This window comes from Adiantum capillus-veneris, chromosome 16, assembly GCF_014529385.1.
Source record: "Adiantum capillus-veneris isolate H3 chromosome 16, ASM1452938v2, whole genome shotgun sequence".
NCBI classification, from domain to species: Eukaryota; Viridiplantae; Streptophyta; class Polypodiopsida; order Polypodiales; family Pteridaceae; genus Adiantum; species Adiantum capillus-veneris.
In genome coordinates, this window is record NC_140946.1 from 88,070,835 (window position 1) to 88,089,879 (window position 19,045).

The following is a 19,045-nucleotide window of genomic DNA, read 5'->3' on the forward strand; positions in this document are numbered from 1 at the left end:
CTTGAGCGACATCCACCACTTATAGGCCTTACCCTCTAGTGTTAAAATTATTTATAGTGCCTTGACTACATTCGGAGTGCATCTAAGGTCGTAACTACTATCCCATTCACTCATGAATGTATATACTCATAGTATCCTTGTTGCGCTCCTTTTCCTCTCCTTGAAAAATTGATGACGGTGTGGAATGAGCTGGACACTTTGAGACAGCTATTCCAGGTTGGTAGTTAGAGTTAATTCAGACTAGGCACAAGGCTCAGATCATACCAGGCATAAACTAAAAGACAAGACTGAAACTGAAAACTTATACTGGATACTAGAAGTGGAAGAGAATAACATTGAAATTGGAACAGGAATTGTATATTTAGATTAACATAGTGAACAAATACATTGATAAAGTAGGCTCATACAGGAATAGCTACAAGATAAGCCAAGATAAGATACTCAAAATGAAGAAATGACCCATATTTATAAGTCTTTGATTGGGCTCTGATTGACTGTACCCTGTGCCTATTATCGTAGTAATTATCCGTAATTATTTTATATGGAAGCTTCTAGTCCAGCCATCTACTAGTTGCCTACTAAGGGTCGTTCCCGCCATCTACATTCCTTCTCCCCTTTCTTCAATTTTGATGTATACTAAAATTTTCAGCAATCTTCGAGTGTCAGTCCAGCGGACCCGCTTCTTGTCTGGCGCCTTCTTCTTGGGAGGTTTGTGTAAAACTTTGAATGGCTCTAAGGAACTTAGACCAACATTCTCCTTCTAAATGAGCCAATATAAGGCCTCCTGCTCTAGTTGATCCTTTATGAAATTATTCATCTCAAAATCGTATGGAGTGAGAACATTCAAGATCTTCGTATCAAGATCATACTATGCTCATTTACCTTTGGTGATCTGGGCTCTGGCTAGCTTGTGATAGTAGGATGCAGTGTGCATCCACCCCTAAGGTAGTGGTGGCTGATTGCATTTTATTCTAGATAAGATTTCAACCATCTCTCTAAACTAGGATTCAAAGGATGCTTTGTTGGCTAATTCCTTCTTAGAGATCTTGGAGGCTTTGACCATGAGCTATAATAATAGCTGGTTTGTAATCTTTATTAGCCTTGTGATCTGCACATTCCACCGGCTCATTTTTAGTTGAATTTTTTTTAAATCTTTAATCAGATCAGTTGCCCGATCCTTCTTTAGAGCTTCAGTGACTACTTGGTTCCAGACCTTCCACTCTGTACTGGCAACAACATACCAACCACAAAGCTCATCCACTATCTTGATGCAACTTTGTTAGTCTACTAGCTCAGGGTGTGTGGGGTAGAGTGATGGAAAAAATCATGGCAGCTTCGCTTCCTTAGCTAGGATGGCATACAATAGCACTAGAGAATCTAGAATAAACTCTAGAAAGTTGAGGACCACCTGGTTTTTCTATTGCATCATCATCCTTCAATGCGAACAAGGTGAAATAAAATCTTTAGGTTTATTTCCTGATCTCTTAGGGTCATCCAAGTCTTTGGTCCTCTGCTCCTAATGACATTGCTTTCAAGTAGAACCTTTAATCTCTAATCTAGCACTCCTCTGGGATTTTTCATCTGGATTAACATCTTTTTTATCTAAATTTTGATGTCTTTCATGCATTGGTATGTGGGTTTAGTGTCAAGCAACATTTCTAATTGCAAACCGAGGGACTTCGAGTTGTCAATGGAAAAGTGCTCAGAATTGTAATCATTGCCACATCATGAGTGGTTCTGGGACTCTTCCAATACCTGTATACAATTTGGATGAGGAGGCAATTTACATACTGGCTAACTATGATAACCCATTTCCTTCTAATCCAGTAACATCCACCTAGCCCCCACATATAGCATTTGAAAAACCTCTCTAGATCCAAATAGATTGTCTCATCATGTAAGAATTCCTAGATCTGGAGAGCCTTTTTCTTCCTCAATCTTTTGTTCAACGTCAGCAGGCCAGTAGAGTTTCTATGATCAGACTCAAAGTCAAATCCTAGAATAATATTATTTCCTTTAATGTATATCTGCTAACTTTGAGCCATTTGTTGCCCAGCCTATTGTTGGTTGGCTAGTGGTGGATTTTGCTACTGGGAGTCAGCACCTTCAACTGACTCTTGATTGACAACGTGTCCATCCTTTGCCTGGTCTGAGATCTGGCCTCTAGTGGGTGTCTGTCTGCTAACTCTGAGCCGTTTGTCATCCAACCTATTGTTGGTTGGCTAGTGGTGGATTCTGCTGGGAGTCAGCACCTTCAGGTGGCTCTTGATCGTTAATGTGGCCATCATTTGCTTCGTCTGAGCTCTGGCCTATAGTGGGTGATGATCCTCCTACAATTGAGCTTGGAGCATCATCATCATTGTCATCATGCTTTTGGTGATGTTAGTTTGTTGCTTCATCCTCCTTCTATCATTGTCCTTATCATAATTTTCATCTTCATTCTTTTGGTTATCCAAGTACTCCAAGATGGCCTCCTTCACCAGTGCAATGGTGTACTCCTTGGATTTGTCCAACAGGTCTCACTAGATAGACTCAATGATATTTCCAGATTGTTTAGATTCAGAGACTAGAGTCATTCTCCATTTTTTCCAAATTTCCTTGGTAGCAATGGAAACTCCAGCTCCACTACCTAAAATTTCCATGGTGGTGACACTTTGGAACTCCATTGGGATGGTTGTGTTGCCATCCTCACCTTCACAACACTTGCCTACCTTGTTTAATGGCACTGGTCTAGTGTTTAGTTGAGGGATTTCAAGCTCTTTCATCCCTTCCTTGATTTGAGTCATTGGGTCTTTAACGCCAAACTTTTCTAGACATTTTGTAGTCCACATGTTTGGTCGTATTCTCATAAATTGGCTAACGTTATCGTACATGTCACATGTGTCAACAAAATGTCTATCAGCCCTTTAGACTGATGCAAGCTATGGAGTGCAAGGGAAGGAGATGGAGAGAAGGGGAAAGGAGATAAGAAGCAAAATGTTGTGTTTTGGTGGAGCTTAGTGAGAGTGCAAAACTCTCTATCTCCTTATTACTCATTATAACCAAGTGAATAAGTGGGTGGGTGCTCGGCCACAACCCTACCATGGGGCCTGAAACCCAACAATCTCCCACTTGAAAGCCAACGGGCCCAAGTAGCTAAAGAATGTAGGGGCTACTATGTAAAAATGTACAAAATCATGAAGCATGACTGTAGCTTCACCACGCCCATCATCTCTATGCAATGTGCAAACTGCTCTGATACTAGGCTCTTTGTTAGAGCATCCATTGGGTTTTCATCTGTGTGAGCTTTGACTAGCTCAATGCATTTGCTAGCTAAAATTTCCCGTACCACATGATACCTGACCTCTATGTGTTTTGACTTGGAGTTAAACAAGGGGTTCTTTGCTAATGCAATCACACTCTGACTGTCACAATGTAGCACTGGAGTCTGGTATATACCAAAATCTCCCACTAGACAAGATAACCACACAACTTCCTTACTAGAACTAGAAACTGCAACATACTCTGCCTCAGTGGTGGAAGACAATGTGTGTCATAAAATCTAATATCTAACCAACCCAAATTCTTTTCTCATATTAATTTGATCAATTAATGTGGGAGAATAAACGGGAACAAGGCTTAGAATATAGACATGTGTTTATGGATCCGTCTCAACACGGGGCCAAGGTTAAAAGGGGTCCAAATGAAAGATGGTATGTTAAAGAGAACGCTACCTAATGGAGCTTAAAGACAATAGGTTTAGCTTCATTAAAGACCTCCAAAAGTTAGTGTTCAAAAGTCCTTTGACCTTAGGCAAGCCAGGGCTGACCTTGAGGTGGGAATCCTACCCAAGCATGAGGTGCTTGTTCTCTTGCTAAGTGTTAGTGGGAACCTTACCCAAAAGCTTGAGGTGTTTCTCTCATGCTTAAATGACTAAAGTTCTTGAAGTATTCAATCCAAAGATAACTCTCAAGAGGCATGAACGTTTCCATGCTTGATTGACTAAGTCTTTGAAGTATTCAATTCAACCAAATGACTTAATAAGCATAAAAGACACATGTCCAAATGAAATAATAAAATAATACGAGAGAGAGAGAGGTGGACCAAGAATGAGAGGGAGGGTATACTCTCCCACACACACACACACACACACACATTCTCTCATTGTGTGGAGTGCAAAATACAAGAGCTCCATCTCCTTCTCCAAGATTTTTGAGAAGTGGAGAGCCTACACCAACACTCTTGGCTATGGAATGCATACCAACCAAGAGCCATGCTTCAATGCTTAAGCTTGCCATCTTCTTCAACTTCATTACTATGCTATTATGCTATGCTAATCATGAAGAGTGATGATAAGTGAGGAACTATTTCTTTCTCCTATGGATGATTCTTCTTCCTCTTCCCTACCCTCATTCCCCACTAGCTCTCTCCACCTTTGAAGGTGTTTGAGGCCTTGGGACTGAGGCTTGGGATAGTTAATGCTTTTTGCAAAGTTTATTTTAAGCTTGTGACGCATGAAGCTTTCCATCTTCATAGGATCACCAAGGTCACAAGGAACACAAAGATTGTATTGTAACAAGTCTCTCTTGATGGGAGAACCTATAATACAAACACCTTTTGGAGGAGGGACCGGCTCCAAGTAAATCCGGTCCTCAACTATTGTCATGTTCTCTAATACTCTCTCTCTTGCAAAAGTATTGTTCATGCCAAGTTAATTAAGTACTATGTTTATGTTGCTACCATCAATTAAGTTCACCCTCCATGTTCTCAAAGTAATCTTACAAAAATGCTCACTTTAATTCTCTTAATTCCGCTATTCTCAAAGTTCATAGGCCATTTTCATTACATTGGTATCAGAGCATTTGGTTTCTCTTTTCTTGCTTAAGAAGAGAGGTCCTTAAGTAGCCTATTAATGGTTGATTTTGTTAACTATATTAGGGTAAGTGGGACTGGGATATATTATCGGTTTTGTTGAGCCCACTAGGTGGAATATGGTGCACACCTTGGGAGCTTTGGTCTTAATAATGGGGTCTTTTTAGACTTGCCTACGGCTTTACCATTATTGAGCCATAAGAAGTCCAAAAGGAGCTATCCCTTGGCAATTCTGCTATGTTAGACCCACCCCACTACTCTCTATAATTAACCAGTTTGAGTCATGGGTGTAGATACTTAAGTGCTTATTTTCAAAGGCTAAGAGGAGTAGCAACTAAGGTTTTGAGTTGCCAAAGAATACACTAAGTAAACACATAAATATAGTTAGCATGGCTGACAATAACCAAGAGAGTAGAATGAACATTGATAACTTTGATTTTGCACATGAAGGTGCTGATGATGATGCCCCCATGTTTATCAATTATCTTGTTACTAGGTTGCATCAAGCTATGGGCAACCCTACTTTGCAAGCCAAAATTACTCAACAACTTCATGCTTATGGGATTTCCCTTCCTCTCCAAGAGGAGAGAGAGCTTAGGAGACCTCTTGATGAGACCCCCAAAAGAAGACTCTCTCCCATACGAGAGGAGGAATCCAAAGATCAAGAAAGTAATGAATCCCTAAGTTCCTCTGAAGCTGTGGCTCCACGAAGACAGAGGTCTAGACAATTTCCAACTCCTCCCATGAGGAAACGGTCAACACACAGTCCTTCTCCAAGTCATTCCAAGGGAAGAGAGAAAACAAAGGAAGAAAAGGTCAAGAAAGAGGTCACCCTCTCCTTCTTCTTCACCTTCCTTCTCTCCAAACGAAAGCTATGGCTATTCTCCTAGAGAATACAAGAGGGGAGGACATCACAAATCATACCCTGCATGGCAAAGATCACAAAAGCTCAAGAAGTTCAAAGAGGGAGGAAAGAGTATCTCTTTTCTCACCTATGATGGCACCTTTGGGGCCACCAACAAAGTATTGGCCTTCATCCAACAATTTGATGCGGCCTTTGGAGACGAGGGCTTCACGGCGTCCTCCAAGCTATGCCATGTAGCTATGCACTTCCAAAAATCGGCTTGTCAATGGTGGGCTAGCCTTCATGGCAATGGTGAAGCCCCAAAGACATGGAAAACTCTACAAGTTTCCACCATGAAGCAATTCCTGGCAAGCGATACAAAGGACAAAGTGTTGAGCCAACAAAGGATCACACCCACATTTTTGCTCACACTCATCATTTTTGTAACCATTGATTGTAATAAATGTCTTTCCGACATTAATTTTGATTTGAGCCATTCATTAAGTAACGGGACTCAATTGAGTTTCCAGCTTGTAATTCCGAAGTAATTTCACTTGCTGATGTAAGTAGTTAGAGATGTTCTCACCTCCAAGGCTGAGGTATATAAGCCAAAGTTTTTGGTAACCTAAGAAGATTCAAATTATTAATCAAAGTGAGTTTTTGGAGCGCCGTGACTGTGTCTGAGAGAGAGAGAGAGAGAGAGAGAGAGAGAGAGAGAGAGAGAGAGAGAGAGAGTCTTATCTACTTGCTACACGAGCTACGGAGCCGCCATTGGAGAAGCGACACCGCCATTGTGTTAGCAACGGCGAGAGCTACGCACAGATACCAAGAGTGCGTGCTATCGGCTTCTATGTGTGGTAAGTTCCTACGAGCTTCGGTGTGAGTTTTCTTCAAACTTGTGTGTCGGAATGGAGCGTGCAGCATATCTATAGAACCACAACGAGTAGAGCTACACATTGGTACCATCGGGGTCAAGTTTCGGTCACCTGTATTTTTCGGCCTGTCTTCATACGTGTTTACCGCACGGAGTGATTATAGGTTGATTTTGCAGTTCAAGTCTTTAGGGTGTTGTTCTTACCTAATGTATAGACTTCCCCTTGAGTTTGAGATCGATTCAATGATTCTAGATCCTGTTTCGTATAGCATTCGTTCGTAGTACGGATTTCAGTCACTTGCGTATTTTAGAACTTAGATTTGATTTCCTTAGTAGTGATTGTCATTAGAAGGTCGAGTGGGTGATTTGACACCCACCTAGTTGTTTCCATGCGCCTGCGGGTCAAGCTCCGTCCTCGTCTGACAAATTCTGTTGTTGGTTGAGTTCTCGCTATTTAGCTTCCGCTAGTGGCGTAACCGCCTTAACATTTGGCGCCGCTGCCGGGGACGAGAGCCCTAAGTAGGTGACCTTAGACTAATCCTACGAGGTGAGTCGTATAAACTACTTTGTATACTTTAGTTAGAAAAGATCTAGGAGTGGTTGACTCCGAAGATCTCGAGAGATACTAGGAAGTGGGGTATTCCTGGGTCTTCCGTGTTGACAGTATTTTTAGTTTAGCTTAGATTTGTTTGTTGTTTTGTTGGTGTTGAGTAGTTGTTGATAGAAGAAGAATTTGCTAGTCCGTGAGTGGCAGTGGATCTCTTTAAAATCACAATTACCAAACCCATTTTATGATTAGGAATAGCTTAGGTAGGACTTCATTTGATCCTGATCTAGAGCTAGTAATCATTGGAGTATTTGCTTGATAGGGTTGATTGCATGTTAGATCACTAAACCGTCGAGTTAGTAGTGAAACTTGCAATAAACAAAGTCAGAGAAATTTTCTGTGTATCTGGGAGTTGCTGAGCACTAGAGAAAGCTTTAGGAAGGATTCTGTGCCAAAAAACTGGAAATCTGCAAGTTTAGACATCATACGCGTATGATGTCTAAATGACCAAACAGAGACCAAAACAAAAATTTTGACTTTACCAGAGTGTTCAAAAGGGGGGTTATACCCTAATTTCAACTTAAAACAAGAGCATTAACACTCAAAGAAACCCAAAAAGACAAGTCGGAGTCCAAGAAACGCAAAGAACAGAAAATTTTGGATTCAGATCTTGTTTTTACATTCAAACCTGACAAAAACACTTGAAACTCAATTATAAGCATTGGAGAAGGCTTAAAACCAAGAATAGTCAAAATCTGGGACAAAAGACATCATACGCGTATAATGTCTTTTGGCACATCCACTGCTTATTTTTAATATCTGACCTGACATGATTGTTACAAGCACTGTAGAAAGCATAAATATCAAGTCTTGACCCAAATTGGTGAAAAAAGACATCATACGCGTATGATGTCTTTGACCTAATTTTGGACATATTTTGATACTTTGCCAACACAGATCCATTGTAATAGCTGTCTAGAGGTTATATTTCAAGTTTCATCCCATTTGGATCACAATTGACCCAAAACAAGTCAAAAGCGGAAAATTGCTAAGAAAAGCCTAAATTAGCCATAACTTGCTCAAACAGAGTTCAAACTGAATTTTGTGAGTGGAAAGAGCATAAGGGGGCTACTGAGAGTGAGCATAACCAAAATAGTCCAAATCTGTGAAAAAAGACATCATATGCGTATAATGTCTTTTTCAGCATAACTGCAACAAAATTCTCACTTGATGAAACAGAAGTTGTCCAACTGACAAGATTAAACAATTGACCAAGTATCAATCAGTTTGGATCAATTCTGACCACAAAAACTTGGGGAAAACAAATTGCCGAGACGGAAAAGTTAAAGTCCTTTAGGGGAATTGATGAATTTGAGATCGGGCAGGAATCTCGAGAATAACCAACCAAAACAAGGGGAACAAGCAAGTGTCATATCAACCGAGGGAAGTGTAAACCAAAGTTGGGTACAACCATTAGAGCCGATCTTTGAAGGAAGTGTTTCTGATGCTTCTTCGGAGAGATCTTACGAGATTTTCACCGAACACATGGAACACTCGAACCTGAACAACAGAGAAAATATGGCAGCAGGATCATCAAACCCTTCCGCCACAATGAAGCTATTGTTCATAAAATATCAGTACGACAATGAGCAAGGTGCCAAGATCTACAAAGATGGAATGGACCGCTATTGTGTAAAGATAGAAGAGAGACCTAGTGAGTTCAAGGACTTAGTGCCTGTGAGCTATAGCGGAGATAGATATCTAGATGACGAGGGCACCATGTACTTGGTAGTCCTAAACCCTAACATTGTGGACAAGTGGGGATTGATGGGCACCAAAGCCAAAGTAGATGAAGAACTCGAGGAGAAAGCACCAATAATGAACTTCCCTGATGCGAGGTTAAGAAGAGAGAATGAAACTATAAGGATCAACACTGATAACATCTATGTGGGGCTATACAAATATAATAATGGGGAGCAAGATCTCTATTATAGATGTGAAGAACCCTACACTGGAGAGTTGGCAGACCAAAAAAGACTTTATGTCTTTACCTACACAGAGGGATCGGAAGTGAAAATTGCCGCTTACGACAAGTATGGGAGACAATACTCAACAATGGGCAAGAAAGAATTAGAAGGATATACATACTTTGGGGGACCACTACATCAGTATTATGTTACTTCTAGCTCACAAAGACCATCACCAACAAATGGATTGCAAAACCCAATGACGACAGGAGGACAAAGAACTCAGGCTGCTGACTCTTTCAGTCAACCTCAGTACTCGAAGCCCGGACCAATGGGATCATTACATTCCAGAGAGTCAATGGATGCGAATCGAGGTAGTGCAATTCCAATCCCCACATATACCACTCCAGGTCCAAGGTTCGAAGCGGAACCATCACATTTACCTCCTAGTAGTAGATTCAGGGCAAGGGAACCGACAAGGGTAACCCATGAAGTCCATGATGCTAGAGAAAGCTTTAGCCGGGACACAGGAGCAATGAGATTGGTAGCAGACCATAGACGTATGAGACCATCTCAAGTAGCGAAGTGTATGCCAAAGAAGTATGGTGGTTCAGGAGATCCGTATGCACATGTGTCACTCTTTAAGCAAGTCTTAAGAGCTGAGCAGATAACAGATTTCCATACACAATACGAGGGATTTGGTCTTACTCTAGAAGGTACGGCATTGACATGGTTTCAACCACTGAACATAGGGGGATTCCATGACATTGACCATTTGCTAAGAGAGTTTGCTGAGGAATTCTCAAAACGAGGGATTAAGCACAATACGGTCTCACAAATATATGCTTTTAAACAGAGAGAACACGAAAAAGTGAAGGAAGCTTCACTTCGCTTCAAACAATACATTGAGAGATGTCCAGTACGTGAACGACCACAGGATGACAGACTATCTGTTCTCTTTATTGAAGGACTGAGAAACGACACTCTCAAGAAGGACTTGCACTTGAAAGCTTGTACAAGTTTCGAGCAAGTAACGAGAGAGGCATTGTACTTAGTGGATAACTGTACGGTTTATGGAGAGGTGTCAACAGATACAGATTTTGCATCCAGTAGCTCCTCCTCCGTAGCGAGCGAGACTACCACTAAAAAGAATGTTCAAACAACAACCATGCCAAATGTAGAGCAAATGATAGAAGAGGCTCTAAAAAGGATGGCACCATACCAAAAACCATTGCCAAAACCACTGAAATGGTGTGCTATTGAACAAAAATGGACAAACCATCCAACAGAGGAGTGCTATTACAACAAAGGGTATGTAAGGGAGCGTCAGTATGCACCTCCTGCTCAATTAGCACCACCTCAAGTACATCCAATACCTCGATACCCAACGGGAAATGTACCAGGACCTATGGGGATAGAAAGACCGCAACCGGTATTGGGACAACAACCACCTTTACAAGGAGCAAGACCAGTGGGCATTAGATATGCACCAACCTTAGAGAATCAGGAAGAACAAGCCCTAGTGCCTGTTCAAGCCTATTACGAAGAATCTGGTGCACACATGTCTCCAACTATGTATTACCCACCAGAAGAACCCAAACAACCAGAACCATGGGGCATGATTGGGAATGTTGGAATACCAACAGTTACAAGTGCTTCTGATGAAGAGAGGTACAATTTGGACGCAAGAACATTGATGTTCATAGCTCATGGAGGGTTAACAGGACAAAGACCATCCTATCCACAAAGGACGAATCAAATGGGACCAAGACCAGCACTAGGACCCTGTTACAAGTGTGGAGGTGACCATCTGATGAATGTTTGTCCACATACGGAAATCATTAGAATTAACGCTTACTGCATTGAGTGTGGGGTTACTCACCTCATTGAGTATTGTTCAAAGAATCCAAACAAAGTGCAAAAGACGACATTGAATATGCTAGAAACTATTCCTACCAGCAGTGGGTCTGAAAATGAAACTCTGATACCAACACAAGTTGTTACTAGAGCTCAAGCTAAGAAAACCACTAGAGAACCTGAGAATGGAAAGTTAGCGATTGAAGTGGTTAGTCAAGGACCGCGGAGTCAGAGAAACACATGGAAAGCTAGAAAAGCACGCATGAAGTTGAGAAAAGAACGTGAAGATGCTATTCTAGCTGAGGAACTAAAGCAAACTAAAGATAGATTAGAAAAACTTGAGAGTCAAAACGGGAAACGAGAGATGAGCCCGGAAAGAACGAAACAAAAAAGTATCAAAGAAACAACGAGCTTAAGCTCAGGGGGATCAGTGCTAGTCGACAAAGTACACGAACCATTGGACGCACTGATGAGAGCTTACGAAGCTAGGTTAAAGAACAACCAAACACAAGAACAGAGGTGGATGACATACCCAAACGCGGGATTGAAAAAGCAGAGACTTGAAATGTGCCAGAGAATGATTGAGACGGCACAAGCCTTATTAGAACCACCAAGAGAAACAATGAATTGTGGAACGGAAAACCCAATTCAGCAAGAGACTATCATTTCACGGGTAGCTGAAAAGACTCCCAGTGCACAAAAGCCTGAAAATACACACAAGGATGACCGCATAGTATTGAACACAACCGATCAGGAGATAGAGAGTTTTCATCCAGTCATACAGAGGTCTTACGGAAGAGATGAGGATTACAATGAATTTTGGAAACAAGTGAGAGAGGCAAACTTTGCAAACGAGCTAAGTTGCCAAGCTAATCAGACAAATTGGGAAAAGGACATCAGGAATCCTCCCATAGTGGAATTTGAGGCAGGATCTCAAGTGGACTTGGATCTGCAATCTTACTGGGGAGATGGGGGCTCTATTAGAACAATGGAGAGCAAACCTCATTCACTGAATACCTTACCTTCATACTTAGGAGAGTATGAAGCAAAATCCGAGACTAGAACACTTCCCTCACGAAGAATCTCATTAGAAAAAGTCATGGACTTGCAAGGATTGATAGAGATCTTGTCAACATCAGTGACATGCACTATCACTCTAGCTGAGCTTTTGAGGCTAAGACCACACATGTGGACCACTGTAGGAAAATGCTTGGAGAAATTCGGGATAAAAGACCCAACATCGAGACTGCAAGAGGGTATACAAGAGCTGAGTAAACCACAAAAGAACGCTAAGCCTGTACCCTTAAACAAGGTCGGAGAGTATTGCGAAGGTGAAGAGGGGAATACAACCTTACCAGTTGAATTCCAAGGAGTGAACACGATGGCAATACTAGACAGCGGAGCTGGGGTAGCCATTGCTACAAAATAAATCTGGAAAAAATGGGGGAAACCAGCAATAAGGAAGACTAGGTTGAAACTCCAATTAGCAGATGGACACATGGAGAAACCTATGGGGTTATTAGAGAAAGTCGTAGTGACTTCTTGCGGCATTGAATACGGACATACTTTTGCTATTGTCGATTTTGGCAAGGAGAATAACTATGATATCATATTGGGAAGACCATTCATGAGACAGTTGAAAATGGTCCAAGATTGGGGCTACGATCACATATACCTGAGAAATATGGAAACCACTACACGTGTGAACCTGAGAGACCATAGCTACAAAGATGTGAACCGAACACCGGTAGAGGAGTTTGATTCAGCTACTTTGGCGGGATCCGAATTTCCAGCTTGGTTAGGTAAGCCCAAGGAGTTATGGATGTGTGGAGCATCGAAATGTGGAAGTCTGAGGCGAGAAGAATGTGTTTTAGAAAGGGCTATCGAAGACGAAACTTATATAGGAGAACCCTTTCCAGAGGACACACTTGAACCATTAGAATGGACACACATTCTAGCAACCCTAGATGTTTGTGCAATTCCGGATGGTCCCACAACGAAATTTTGCGACAAGGACGGGTACGACGTGGTTCCGTACTTCATGTTGAGAACTGTACTCGAAAAAGAAACTGAAAAGAACGATACACTGGAAAAGGAAGATGAAGAAGAGGTGTTTCACGACATTCCCGATCATCCAGAGTGGGGAAATGAAGCAGACAACGAGTCAACGGACAGTTCAAGCGAAAACGAAGAAACTATAACGGATGTCAGATTTTATGATTTTCCGAACCAAACTAAACAACGCCAGAAACGCTATAGAGCAAAGAGAAAAACAAAGGGGGTTAGAACCAATCCGATGCCTAGAATAAGAGGAAAAAATCAATTCCTAATGCTAGTAAAGGCGGAAGATTGTGTTAAGGACAAGATTTCTGGAAGAATGAGAGGCAATGATCAAAAGAGCTTACGAAAAGACAAAAGAGGCTCAAGAAATCAAGTTCAAAGGAATGGAACGAAAACAAAAACAGAAAAATCAGAAAAGAACAAGCGCAACAGAGAACACACGGAGTCCAAGTTAGAACGTAGAAACAAGTACAGAGAGCTCAAGAAAACTCTGAAAGAAGTTTGGACGACAGAATTTGAGAGTGGAGAGGACGAAAACGCCAAAATCAAGGAAAACATGGATGTTCCCTCTCACTATAGGAAATTCACAATAGAGGATAGGAAGGTGGTATTAACCCAACCTATTCGAGAGAGAAGGGAGAACGAATCTTATGACAGACCGGAGGATGCAAAAAAAGTTGATTTAGCAGCTCCAGGTGAGACACCTAGACCGGTGTACATAGCCACAGATTTGTCTCCAGGCGAGGAAGAGAGACTTTTGAGTCTTCTCAGAGAGTATAGGGATGTGTTTGCATGGTCTTATAAGGACTTAAAGGGAGTTGACCCATCGATATGCCAACACACAATCCCACTGAAACAAGACGCAAAGCCTAGCAGACAGAGACCATACACATATAATGATACATTTGCTAAGCGAATCAAAGAAGAGATAGACAAGCTAATGGAAGCTGAATTCATATACGAGATTGAACACACCGATTGGGTATCTCCGATTGTGGTAGTACCCAAGAAGAACGGAAAACTCCAAGTGTGTGTCAACTTAAAGAAAGTGAATGCTGCAACAATCAGGGACAATTATCCCCTGCCGATAACTGATCATGTTCTAGAGCGTGTATCAGGGAAAACAACATACTCTTTTCTTGATGGTTTTTCAGGATATAACCAGCTAGCCATAGCATTGGAAGATCAACATAAAACAGCTTTTTCAACGGAGTGGGGAATTTATGCTTATCGGGTTATGCCTTTTGGTCTAACCAATGCTCCCGCAACCTTCCAGAGGCTGATGACGCATGCTTTTAAAGAATACTTAAGGTTGTTTCTAGAAATATACATGGATGATTTTTGTGTACATTCTCTTCTGAGAGATGAGCATCTAGAACACCTAAGAAAAGTATTTGAGAAATGTAGGACATATCGCATTTGTCTCAATCCTGAGAAATGTGTGTTTATGGTCCGACAGGGCAGAATTCTGGGACATATTGTCTCACAAAACGGAATATCCACGGATTTAGAGAAGACAAAAGTTATAGTGGATATGCCTAGACCAACCAATGCGAAACAAGTACAGAGCTTTATGGGACATTGCGGATATTATAGACGATTCATTTACATGTACGCTATAATAGGCCAACCACTTTACAGGCTAATAGTGAACTTTGAATAGACAGAGGAGTGCGAGGAATCATTCAAGAAATTGAAGGAGGCACTCATTACTGCTCCAGTCTTGAAATCACCAGATTGGGAGAAGATATTCCATGTGCATATAGATGCTTCTGCATATGCAATAGGATGCATTCTGGCTCAGCCAGAAGAAGGAAACATGGATTTTCCTATCTGTTACGCCAGTCGACAGCTCAACAATGCAGAGAAGAATTACACCACAACAGAGCGAGAAGGATTAGGAATGATATATGCTGTGAAGAAATTTCGGCATTATCTTCTAGCCAACAAGTTTGTGTTTTTTACGGATCACCAAGCCTTGCTCTACCTAGTGAATAAACCATGCAATATCGGAAGAATAGTGAGATGGTTCATTATCTTACTGGAATTCGACTTCACGGTAGTAGTAAAGAAAGGAAAAACACATCTTAGAGCTGATCATCTTTCGCGATTGACGAATGGAGAAGACCCTATAGGAGTAGATGACGACATGCCAGACGCGTACTTGTTCAACATAGAAATGATACCGAAGTGGTCTCAAAATGTCGTTAACCTATTAACCTATGGAGGAGAGTTCGATAGAAGAGAATACAACCACAAACATATTGCTATTCAGCAATCCAAGAATCTTCAATTGGTTGCAGGAAGGTTGTATCAATTGGGAAATGATCATGTTTTACGACTATCCATCAATCCTGAGGAATATAATATATATCTGCGCGAAGCACATGTTCAGGAATGTGCATTTCATTGTTCAAGAAGGAACACATATAGGAATTTGTTACAATTGGGAGTCTGTTGGCCAGGAATGAAAGAAAGCGTACATGAATATGTCACTGTATGTATTGTATGTTCATCAAAACCGCCAGCAGAGTATTCGACATTATATCAGATAATGATCGCTCCAGAATGGAGTTAGTATATTGTTGAATATCTCACAAATAGAACTTTCCCAGAAGGAACGTCAAAAGCTCGTCAGAAATCTGTAGAGACAGAAGCTAGAGATTACGCTTTAATAGGAGATCAACTCTATAAGAGAGGTAAAGACAACCAGCTTAGGATTTGCGCATCAGAGACTGAGTATGTGATAATACTAGAGCAAGCTCATGGAGGAGTAGGTGGAGGCCATTTCTCAGGTGATAAGACAACAAAACTTGTCTTAGCCGCAGGAATATGGTGGCCAACATTACATATGGACGCTGAGGAATACGTTAAACGGTGCGATGAGTGTCAGCGGACCAAAGTACCACTTAAAAGAGATGATATGCCGCTTAGACCAATGATGGGGGCAAGAGCTTTTGCAAAATGGGGGATTGATTATGTCGGACCCATTTCACCTCCTGCATATAAGACTCATGCACAATACATCGTTGTGGCTACAGACTAGTGGGTCGAAGCAAAGGCAACTCAAAAAGCGAATGACAGGACCACGGCACAATTTCTATATGAATACGTCTTTGTACGATATGGATTGCCAATAGAAATTGTGAGTGATCGAGGCACACATTTTATAAATGAAGTGATAGAGATCCTTCTAGATGAATTCATGGTAATCCATAGGAAATCAGCCCCGTATCATCCACAAGCAAACGGACAAGCTGAAGCAACAAACAAAACCATATGCACGGTCCTCACGAAGATTGTATCTGAGTCGAGAACTGACTGGGACCAGAAGTTGCATTCAACATTATGGGCATATAGGGTAGCATATAAAACATCAATAGGAACGACCCCATATAACATGGTTTTTGGACTAAATGCTATCTTACCAATAGAATTCTTGATTTCAACCTTAAGGGTGGCTAAGGATCTAGAGTGGACAGGGCACGAGCTTTCTGATAGAATAGATGACCTGGAAAAGCTAGACGAGCTTCGCCTAAAAGCAGTAGCTTCTATCTACACTCAAAAAAGGCGACAAGAAGAATTTTTTGATAAGCATGTGCGGACTAAAGAGTTTAAGGTTGGGGACTATGTCCTAGTTTACACTCTGAAACAGCATGCTAAGAAGCTTAAAAAGCGAGGGATAGGACCTCTGGTGATTACAGATCTATCACCAAGTGGAGCCGTCAAGCTTGCTACATTAGACGGAGAAGAAATGCCCAATTGGATTAGTGGATGCAGAGTGAAAAAGTATCCGTTGCCGCTAACCCAAGACATGCTTCTCAAAATACATCAAGAAAAGCTGCGTGTCCAGAAAAAGAAAAAGATTGTGGAGGAAGCGCAAGCCGAGGTGAAGGAAAGAATGGAGAAAAGAAGACTACTGCGTCAGAAACAGCGCAATGAAGGAGCAATACGAATAAACGCAGTCAGTATAACAGAAATGGATAATGACAAAGAAGAACCCATCATTGAATGCAAAGTAGGAACCAACCAAATCAAAGCCAGAGCACTATTGGATTCAGGAGCTCAAACTAACCTACTTTCACTCAGTTTGTATAGACAATTGACAAATGACACTAAACTACAAACTGCCAAGCAAGAGTTAAAGAGTTACTCTGAGAATTCAATCAAAACTGTCGGATGCACAGTTTTACATATACAGATTAACCAGTATGTGTATCCTCATATGTTTTACGTGGTTGAAGACCAAGCTACACAACATCCATTATTGCTAGGACAACCATGGCAGAAGCAATACAATGCAATGATTGACTGGAGTTCTAAATCAGTGCTTATCAAATACGAAGGTGAAAGTCAATCAGTTAAGTTCACCAAAGGAGAAGAGCCAACTCCAAAGGACGAATCCAAAGACAAAGGTAAACAACCAGAGAAAAAGAAGAAGCAATGGCAACCAAAACTCATGGGAGGTGGTGGTATCAACCTCAAACTTGCCATGGGCATCGAGGATGGTGAAACACTCATCCATGCGAAGCTCAAAGGATTTCTCCAGATCGTGCATAAACACAAACTCCTCCCCACCCACCACAACGGAGGAGAAGCGGGTAATCTCTACCTCAGGGATGGCATCCCGAGTGGTGGTTCCTTCTGGCGGTCCCGAGGATGAACCGACTGATGGAGAGGCCTCCAAGAGGCCTTGAATCCCTACAGGGTAGGTCAAGGCAAGCGTCCTCTCCTCTGCGGATGAGTTAATGGCCGCGAGCTTGGGGTCCTTCACATCAGCCAATACCCCGCCGATCTGCAAGTGAGGTAGCACTACATCAGGGCCTGCTGGGCACTCGTGAAGGAGGAAGATCATTATGGCCTGAACAGAGAAAAAAGTGTTTGCGATCCTTCCCTTACGCATTGCTCGCACATCATCAGCTTCAAGCCGCACATATTGTCCGGCGGGTTGTGCTATGGTGGGAAAGCGTGCAAGCCGCTGATGAAATGGCATGTCCCCTTGGTATATGTGGTGGAGAAGGCCTTCAGGGACCCATTGCCCTGGCCGGTTTGGTAACTCAACAATTAATCTCCCCATGCACGTGGAAATGTATGAAGTAATGTGCTCAAGAGATTGAGAGTGGAGGGTCAAGGTAGTTTCAAAATCGGGTTGGGTTGTGAAAAATGCTTGAAGCTCAGAGCGATTTGCATGCCCAACCTCAATAAGGAATGCATCTAAAGCACTAGTAGCAGCCATGTCTTCTCTTTGCGTGATTGGGTATGCTAGGTCTCTCTGCAATGCTGGGATGAAAATGGTGAAATGAGGAGGTGGTCCTCCTTATATAGACATATTCCATCTCGAAAAAAATAAAAAATATGCATTTAAAAAATAAATTTACACCACCTTCAAACTCAAGTACAAAATCAAGTACAACACCTTAAAACTTTTCAAAATCTTTAATAAAATATCCAATATATAAAATATTAAAGTTACAAGCCAATTCACTTAGACAAGATGATTTCGTCTGTAGCCCAATCTTTGTAAACAAGCATAGTGGCCTCCATCCGCCTCCCAATCTATACAACCAAAAAATGGGCAATCAAAATACAAAAACCCACAAAAAATAAGAAAAGGTAGCTAAGCAAGCACAAAGCAGACCTTGCGTTGTTCTAGTTTGAAACTTGCATTACCGACATCCTCGAATCCCATTATGACAAAGTGTTCCTGAAGATTGGCAAGAGTCCAATGCGGATTCACTGCAACCACCTCCACCTCGTTATTGGGCATGCGAACATGAATTTCAAAGGATTGAATCTCTTCGGCTGTCAGCTGCAAGGGTATCCATTTGCCACGTTTGTGCATCCACCTCTCGTAGCTAAACCGTGCATACAAGGTGCACCTTGCTTTCAAATACCGAAGGCAAAGCTGTGTGGGGGACACATTGCACTTATAACGGTCACCATCATGCAAACCGTCAACATAGCCCCAATTGACACCTAGAATGATGTCCATTGCATCTATGTCAACTTCTTTGCAAACAAACATCGTTGGTGTTTCTACAATC